This window comes from Corvus brachyrhynchos, unplaced genomic scaffold (assembly GCF_000691975.1).
Source record: "Corvus brachyrhynchos isolate BGI_N302 unplaced genomic scaffold, ASM69197v1 scaffold23, whole genome shotgun sequence".
NCBI lineage: Eukaryota > Metazoa > Chordata > Aves > Passeriformes > Corvidae > Corvus > Corvus brachyrhynchos.
Window position 1 is genome coordinate 11,851,128 of NW_008238983.1, and position 10,093 is coordinate 11,861,220.

Here is a 10,093-nt window from a genome sequence, read left to right on the forward strand (position 1 = left end):
TGGGCAGGTGTTGCACACGTACGTGTGTGTGCGCGCGTGTCGGCGCCCACAGGGCCGGGAAGTGACACCGCGGCAGCTCCGTGCACGTGTGTGTGCACGGACAGAGCCCGCACCTAACGCAGAGACAGAACAGCTCTGTGGTCATGTGTGAGGACACGATGGCATTTAAGTGCAGTTCGTATATGTATATACACCTACCTGCCTAAACACATATAATCACATATATAAGGCCTGTAAAAATCGATATATAAACATGGTTGGAAAATAGTTCTAAGTACATAACGTGTATACGTTTGTGTGTGTGTGTGTGTGCATTTCGGTATTTGTTATGTTGGGAATGATGTGACAATCCTGCTTTCTTCAGTACAGCAGATATACATATCCCATCCCTCTCACACCTGCTCCCCTCCGGACCAAGTAGGTCTGACCTCCTGGGACTTTGTATACAGGAAGGAACACCTGATTCTCACCACATTCTTTACCTTCAAAGACTGGAAAAGAAAAAAAAAATACAATAAATGCTTTGAATTGGAGAATAGTGAAGGCAGGGCCCGAGGTGTGTTTACGTCTGTTGTGCAGAGGATGTAAAGCCATAGGCAGTGTGTGCACACAGCAGCATTACATTCCGTAACACATTTCCCAGTGGAGGATCTGGAGGTGGATCTCCTCTTCCTCCCTGAAGACTCCACAGGGCAATGTCAGGAGATAACTGGCAGAGTTGACCCATGTGTGACACCCAGTGCCTCTCCATCGGCCTGCATTGAACAGGGAGAAGGTGAAGAGCTGCAAGCAAACTGTCAGTGATGGCCTGGGAGGCCCAGGTGCCACAACGCTGTCCTTGTTTGCTCCTTCCCTCCGTCTTGTTGACCTTGCTAATCCAACAGTGTGATAACCCTTGAAGTTGCTCTGATCCATTCCAGTGTGCAGATACGCAGCCGGGTCTGTGCAGGAGGAGAGGTGCTTGCTAAATTCCCTACCCCTGAACAGATCTGTATTGTGAAGTACTGTTGACAGAGTGTTTCCCTTGGAGGTCAGATATCCTGGGGAATGTGAAGTGGGTGGAGGCTGAAGTGTCAAAGATTGTTCTGTTCATTCCATATTAATCTCCTACCTCCTACATTTGCCTGAGCAGTTGAGGCACCTCCAGCTTATAGGGTATTGGAAAGTGTGTCCAAAACTCCCCTCAGCAGCCTTCTGGTGTGGCAGACATGCCACTCCCCTGAACTACTGATGGCCCATCCATGGAGCTGGGAAATTTCTGGAGAGCAAACTGCACCCAGACATCTCGTGGTGTGTGACGCTTCCAGGAAACAGGTAATCTGTGCTTCATTGGGAAAATTACTCCAGCAGGACTTGCAGGGGGAGAAGCTAAGGCAAACATGGAAAATTCTTATTAGCATATGGAACAGGGCACTGAGAAACCTGACGGGACAGGTTGGAAGACTATTCCTGCTCTGGTGCAAAAGCTGGAAGTCACAGAATCTTTACCTGCAGCTTCAGTCCCCACAGGCAGTCAGGTGGAACAAGGCACTCAGTGGTCACCCCGGATGAATACCTAGGGTAAGGCAGGTTGGTGTGGCACAGATGCTGAACTGAACCATAGTGCCAGCCAGCACCTTGAGCCTTTGTGTTGGCTACATTAATGTTTTAAACTGAAAGGTCTCTGCATGGTGTTCCTGTGGCAGATGGCAGCAGGAGCTGTGATCATTAATTTAACATTATGGAAGTTACTTACCTGTCTCACATAACTGAGGTATCTACCCAGTGGTGAAGCCAAAAGAAAAGAGGAAAGTCTCTGCAAAGGGAGGCCAGAGCCAAGCAGCCCTTCTGTGGCCTTGCACCACTGCTCTGTGAAATGGTACAAGATTAATGAAGGAAGCGATGAGAAAGCTGTTTCTGCGACGAGGAAGCTGTAATAGGTGTGCCTGGCCAAACAGGGTTCTGCTGCCACAGGGAGCTGCTCTGGTGGTGCTGAAAGTAGTGAAATTCATCACAGTCTCTGTCCTTACTGTCTGCAGGGTCAAAAAGCTGAAGTGATGGAGTGAACTCTTCTTTTTCATACCCAGGCTTCTTCAGCAAGCAAGTTATTTGGTTAGTCCAGTATGGACTCTGGATGGCTTGAAGTCAAGTCTTGGGGGAAAACAACAGGTAGTTAAACAGCTTGCAGGAGAGACTTCCCCCTGTCCTTATCCACATATTCCCTGACTGACAAAAAAAATGAACAAATTTGGTCCATGATTTCTCTTTACACATTCTTAATAAATTTCTGTTCCTTAGTACCTTAAATAGTAGAAACATATCTATTAACTTCATTCATTATTATACCTTCTCAGCAGTTTGCCAAGTGCAGGAGTCAAACTGAACTCACCTGCTATCTCCCCGACAAGACTCTCCTGTCCTTGTTTTGTAGCAGGACTGGTTGATCCACTTACAGTGCAGAATGACATCCTAGAGTGGTGCAATGACTTTCAAATCAGAGAGACATGTGGGTATGAAAAATAGACTGATCTTTGGCAGATATTACTCCTACATATTAAGCTGGAGATGTGCTTTCAGGCTTGGCCACTTATTAGTGACACAGGACAGCATTCAAAGCTCAGGTCTGGCAGCAGCCCTCAGCTCCATGTGGAGCAGCAAGCAGTTGATGAAGGGCATCTTAGAATCTTCTTGTGGTAGAGAAGCATCTGCCACTAGCTGGAGATTCAGGGCTCTGAACTCCTATTACAGTACCAATTTGATGTTGTTTGGGTCTGTCAGGAAGGTGTTGTTTTTTGTCATTTTTTTCCTAGTAGGATAATACTGACCAGTGATTTTCTTGTTTTACTGAGTTTGCAAAAAAGGACTTACCTGTGGTTCAGCAATAAGTTCGTATGCGTATTGTTTACTTCCATTTAAATGCAGCAGAATTTTAATGTCAAGTGATAGAAAATGTTACTTAAATGGAACAAGTGCACAGAAGCATTTCTAGAATGATTAGGGGAACAAAAGTCATATCTTCATAGGAGAATGAAAAGATTTTTTCTTGTTTAGCATAGTTCAGCAAAGACTGAATAGGGCCGTAATAACACTTTATAAATATATTTGAGAAGTAAATGTCAGAGAGGGATATTGACTTCATCACATGATCAAATGGAAGTACAGTGAGTAATCCTGAATACATCTGCAGTGGAAATCTAAAGGCTTCCAGGTATATGATGAAGGAAGCGTTTGAATATTCTCCTGAGCACTGGAAGGAATAGCCTGCAGTCTGGTAGCATGAAGCCTGAGAAGTCTATGGGCATAATTGTACAACACAATATAATAGGAAAATGCCTGAAGAGAGAAAATTAAGCTTATATTATGAGTCCCTGGGCATCTGGTGTGTCAGTATCCCCAAGTGTGTGAGAAAATAAATTAGATCACTGTCAATTTGCATTATAATAATTCCATGCCTCAGGGCTTCCACTGGAGTTGGGAAAGATTTTATTTTATTCTTCCTGATGCATGATTTGTCCTCTACTGCTCTTTTTTTTTTGCCTTCCTCTGCAGGTCTGAAGATAGATTGTTATAGGCGGCATTAAAATATTAGGGTTCATGTATCCTGCTGATATACTCAGCATTAGGCCAGCCTCTAGGCCTGGAACTCTTTCAAAGGAGTTATTTACCTAGGTCAGCTTGGTAGGCTCCATTGATTTAATTTATAGCATGGGACATAGCCTCCTTCCTACAATCAAATGGAGTTATATTTAGCTAATTCTTTGCAAACATGCAAACACACACTTTTTCAGCAAGCAAGCTATTTATTAATCTCTCCCTCTTTTGCCTGTCTGAGTTGTCCCAGTGCCTACTAGTATCTCACTCGACACCTTTGACTGTTCATTTTTTTGTTTGCCTCCTTTCATCCTCCAAAGTGACAACATGATTTATTTTTAGAAGGATATTCAGAAGAAAGGCATTTTCAGCAACAAACAGCAAGAATGAAGAAAGACACAAAAATGTTCACTCCTGGAATGTTAAAACCTATAGAGGTATATGTGGGATTCCTACATTCCTGTTGACACATCCTCTGAAATTACCTTTTTCTTGGTGTTGGAAGTGCATCTGGCAGTGTTAATCTCTTTTACTGACTTAGATACACAACATCCTTGTGGTGACCTCCACGCAACAGATATGATAAGCCCAGGTAAATGCAAAGGATACCTGGGTAAATGAATAGCCATTGTATCACAGTGATAGCTTTTAAGAACGAGAAACGTAAACAATATCCATGGAGAATATGGCTGGCTGGCTGATTTTTAAGTCTGCACACCATTGGAAATGCTCAGGAGAAGCTTTTTATGTTCATGGTGTTCATGCTCATGTATTGCTACTTACTGACTAAAAGACATTTGCATCTGGCAATTCTGAATCACGGAACTCTGTGTCAGAGGTGACCTTCTCATATATGAACACAAGTATTTTTAAATTCTGGCACTCATACACAAATTCAAGATGTGGCCAGTACTGTAAAGAGCAGAAATCCCTCACGAATTTCTCCCCAAATAAAGATACAATGCATCCTTTACCTTGTTCCACCCTCAGCCTTGATATTGGGCCACATTTTTGTCTTACAGTTTCATCTGTGAAGTAATTTGGTAGCTGCTCAGTGAGGAAGCTGTATCCCATGGAATGGTTGGAGGAATGGCAACTATATGATGGTTCAACTCCAGATGCAAAAAGTTTTGTTTGTGTGACTCGGAATTCTGACTAGAATTTATAAAGGTCTGAGACCATGAACTTTTCTAAGCTCCTGCATATAACCAGAGAGCCAGGGCCATTGGTGAGGCCTTGCAACAATCCTGCTTTTAACTGGGGGCAAACAATATGAATCTGAGCCCTAGGTAGCCCCTTTTTTGCAGAGTATCCTGTTCATGGATGGCTCTTTACCCCAAGGAACGTCTGAGTGGTCTCCTCCCACAGCTGGAGTCTATTCCACATGAAGCTGAGGGCTGCTGCCAGACCTGTCTCACAGACCTGTCTCACAGACCTGTCTCACAGACCTGTCTCAGTGCCCAGCAGCTGAGCCTGAAAGCAGCACTCCAGGTGTTCCAGTACTCTGGTTCACAGCACAAAAAGGACACACGCTTGTCTCTTGTTGCCTGCTCAGAGCTCCACATGAACCCCTGGCTTGGCAAAAGCACTGTAGGTCATCTAAGCAACAGATGGATATCAGTGTAAACCACACAAAATTAACACAGAGAGACCAACTTTAGTTAAACTTTAAAGGCAGAATGCTGGAATTTCAGTAACTTAGTCTCAAAGACCTTATGGCGCCATGAAATAATTTTTGGATCCTGAAGTTTTTAAACTGCATCACAGACCTCTTGCTCCTCTGAAGTGACAGGAACACGATAAAGTTCAAGAGTACGAAGTACAAAGGGCTGAGGGGCCAATGATGAAAGAGTTTTTACATAAATCTGGAGAAGCAGACAAAGAAGAAAGAGATAAAGAAAGAAGGATGTGTTGGTAGAAGGGATTAAAAAGATGTGCTGCCAGAGTGATACAGATTTAAAAGAACAGGTTGACATGACTGAAGATGGCCCTCAATGAGGTATTTTGAGTAAAGATGGGAACGTATTAGAACCTTTGTATAATATGATGATAAGATCACATTTGGATCCCAGAACAACTCACACTTCTCTTTGATGCCAGCTAAACACTTTTTCTTTGACCCCAGTCAAATCCTTTACCTTCATACTCCCTCAAATCTCAAAATATTCTTTTTCCTCTTTACAGCACACAGCCATAAGAAAGGTCACTTGCAATGCCTTTATGGGCAATGAACTCTTCCTCCTTTTCCTAAGGTCTTAACATCAGCCTGGTTATCACAACAGTAAGAGACATGTTTTAGCTTCTTGTTTCTCAGTGCCAATTATAAATCCCGAACTACTATGCAAAAAAATTCAAAAGGTGACAAAGCATTAGAGAAGCTAAGTTCTTTTAAAATAGCTAGATTAGCTGCAAGATTACAGATAACGGCTCAGTTTCTTTAAAATGGGGAGTGTATATTTGCATACTCTCACACAGTGTTGCCAGGAACTGAGATCAAGTCCTGACATCCAGATCTTGGAGAAGCTGCTGCTGCCACCAGCTGGTAGTTCCCTGGTCCTTGGCTGGAGAGATGAATACCTAGTTTACACAAAGAATTCCCAGGGAGACAGGTGGGCCCTGAAGGAGGCCACGTTTACAGAAAGCTACAGAAGCATTGAACCAGCCCAAAGTACATTTTGGAATATGACAAAAGAGCTGTATTATGTGTAGATGTGGCACTTAGAGACATGGTTTCATGGTGGACTTGACAGTGCTGTGTTAATGGTTGAACTCAATCATCTTAGAGGTTTTTTTCCAACCTAAATGATTCTATGGTTCTACATTAACAGGGCCAACTGATGATAACATTCCCAGTCAACAGTTATTCATGGGCATGGCTACAACAGCAAGCCTACTGAATTCAGAGCATCAGACATGCAACACTGGTTCTTTCTATGATTAGATGACATCATGTGCTTCATCACTTAGGTTCAAGAAATAAATTTTTTGGTGGCAGCTCCATTTGAAGTAGAAGTGATAGTTCCTTGCATGATTCACTGCTGCTTCTGCAGAACCAATATGAGGTAGAATCTAGTGAGCGCTGAGTTGTACACCATGTGAAGAACAAATGGTTTGTCACCCTGTGGCTGCAATCATAGATGTAAAAGAAGGGATTTTGCCACACCTGTGGGATCAGTGCAGGTCAGTGGTCCTTTGTGCACATGAAGAGGCACAGAGAGATGGTTTATTATCAGAATCTGCACACAGTTGTAGAGCAGCTGCTGGGTTTGTCATTAGCGAGACAAAAAGACGCAGTCTTTTCTCTGTTAGATTTAGGAGCAACAGGCACTTCCTCCTGCAATATCATCTATAAGAGGATGACAGGAGCAAACCTGTGCTTGAGTCCTGGAAGCACAGGGAGGTACCCTAGCTGCTGGCTTGCTGTGCACTTCAAAGGGGGTTTGTCAGGGCTGGGATGGTTGTACTGTAGAACAAACCTCAGCTGGCTGTTTCATACCTGTTGTTCCTGTGAAAACTAATTTGTTGCAGTTAACTAAATTAGAAGAAATCAGTAACTTCTTTTGTTTCTAAAGAATACTGATATATCTGGATTTATGAGACAGAGGATGACCCTGGACATCCTTGTTTCTAGACTGAAATATGGGAAACAGAAACAAAAAATCTTTTTGGGTTTAAGACATGCATTCATATCAAGTTAAATTAGGTCTGTTGTAGACCTAAACCACAACTACAGCCGTGTTGATGGGTAGTGCTAAACACAGCCACTCAGCCATAGTTGGCTATTGCAGTAGAACCCCAGGCAACAAGATTCATACATACTCTTGAACCCTGAGCCAGTGGTGGCATTTGTATATGAAATGCAAAAGCAGAAAAATATGTGAAAACTAGAAACGGAGAATCTATCCAGGCATCTAGGTAGGGTGTGTTTGTTGTCAGAAGTGTCTCATGAGGCTTGGCCAAGGACTCATCCCTCTACCTTTGGTACTCATCCAAGGAGGCTGTAACCAGGTCTGACATTGTGGTTCCGGTTCTGGTGAAGGGAAGACAGAGAGTGGAAGGGCTGCTGCCAACCCAGTAGCACCAGGGCCTGGAGCCATCAGGGGACCAAACACTTCCTGAAGCAGTGTAACTTACTTATTTCCTCCTGTTCTGAGAACAGATGGTCTCTTCCTCTTCCATCAGCCTTTCTCTGGCTTCAGGGTAGGCTGTTCCCTACCCATGCATGATCAGTCCCCTCTGCCGTGGCCCCTAGGACACACAGTGTCTTCTGTTTCTTCAGTAGATGCCTGCAAAGGTGAAAATCAGGGAAGATATATGGGGCCCCAGCCACAAAACCATGGTGAACTGTCCTCATATGGATTTTCTGACCTCCATCTCTAGGTCCCATTTTGTCCCAGAAGTGTTTTTCCTAAACTTAGGGAAATCCCATCCCAGAAGAACTACTGGGGCAGGAGGGCAAACTGGCATTCCCCGGAATGGTGCTCTGAGGTTGTGTCTGAAGACCTGTGCTGGGGGGCAGAAGACAAGCAGTAGGCACGGAGAAGAGCCAAACTATGGGGTCTGTGAGGTGATCGTTGCAAGAATGGGCTTTTCCTGCTCTAGCTTTTCATCCTTCACAGTACAGAAAGCAGTCTTAGAGTGTGTGCTACTAATCGTTTTGGAAAGTCAGGGGCACTGAAGGACCATGAAAATAGTGTTTTTATTATATGATGATAAGGCTGTGCATGGTACAGCCCGCGCCAGGGCTTGTGGAGATATGCAGGGACATGATGCCTGTTGGAATAGCACTGGACTAGTGGCCTGAGCAAGGCAAATCTAACACAAACTCATCCATACAGTTTGTAAAAAGAGGACCCTGGGGCAATCCCTTATGCCAGACTTGACCTGAATTTGCCTCACATTAGGCTGGTCTAATCACTCCAAATTCAGTTTTGGGAGCAATATGGGAGACCAGGAGATCTGTTTCCAAGTGGGATTTTATTTGGCAATATTGCCAGCAGAATTGCCAGGGGACTGCTACTGCCATAATTTAATAGTTGTATTGATGATCTGGAGGTAAATAAAAACTTGCAAATAAAAGAAGAGCGAAAAGAAAGGCCAGCAAAGTGATAAATAGTGTGGAGACAGACTGAATTGAATAGCTGTGTTTGTGAAATAAATGTGTTTTAATAAAAAAAAATTGCGAAGTCATCTTACTAGGAGCAAATCATGCAAGTTTATGTAACTGCAGACCATATTCCCTGTAAAAGGAAACATTAATGGAAATTAGGGGTCACTATGTACCAGATCATCACAATCTGGTGGCATAGAGGAATCTTGTGGCACAGAGGAATTTTGCAGCCCTGCAGTGCATAAATAGGAAGGGATACAGAAGAAGCACAAAACAGGGACCAATGCTAGATTGCAATGTGCAGGTCACCTTCCCTTTTCTGCTGATACTGAAAAAAATAGAAACACTGAAAAAGCTGGAATTCATTAAAAAGGTGTAAAGAATTCAGTGTGTTTAATTAACCACATAGAAGTTTGAGAGATGATTCAATTATTTGATTAAAGCACAGAATAGACATGTATACTATCTGTATCTAAACTAACTGGGCAATAAAGCAGTTCTTCATCAGTTAGACAGAGGTGTGAAAAGAATCAATAGATATAAATTAGTCTTCCTCAGGTGACTTCTGTAAATAAAACCTATTTGAAGACTGGATGCTGGGCATGAACAGTGAAGTATTTCTCACAGTGATGCAGGCAGATTGTGGAGACCGTGGGCTATCAACATGCAAGAGTGTGAAGAATGAGTTTAAAACTGAAGAGTCACTTGAACGCCCCTCCCAAATAATAGTAGAAAGAGAGACTTTAGTGCACTGCCTGCCTGTCTCCTAGTGCCTTTCAGGAAGGAACTCCTACTGACATGATAAAGTATACTGGAGAACCAACTGGCTAGGACTGTGTCCAAAGAGTCCACGTGACAGGATGGACTGGAGGAGCCATATATTCAAGCCTTTTCCCTCACCACGTTCTGAATTCCCCCAGAGCCTACCATTGCCCACATATTCATACACCATTAGTGGTTTAAACCTGTGCAGTTCAGAAATAGCTTGGAAGAACTGGTAGTCCCAGTTTGAACTGGAGGCAGCTTGTGGGCACTTCTGTGAACATGAGACACTTTGTACTGATCAGGCTGAACCCTGTAGTGTTCACTGATTCCAGCCTCTACTACAGGACATCCCCATAAGGCCCAGGACTATAAAAAAGAGGGAGAGCAACTTTTTTACCCAGACAGATAGTGAGAGGTACAAGGGGAAATGGTTTTAAACTAAAGAGGAGAGATTTAGATTAGATGTTAGGAAGAAATTCTTCACTGTGAGGGTGGTGAGACACTGGAACAGGTTGCTCAGAGAAGCTGTGGGTGCCCCATCCCTGAAGTGTTCAAGGCCAGGTTGGATGGGGCTTTGATAAAGCTGGTCTGCTGAAAGGTGTCATGCCCATGGAAGGGAAGCCGGAACTAGATGATCTTTAAGGTCCC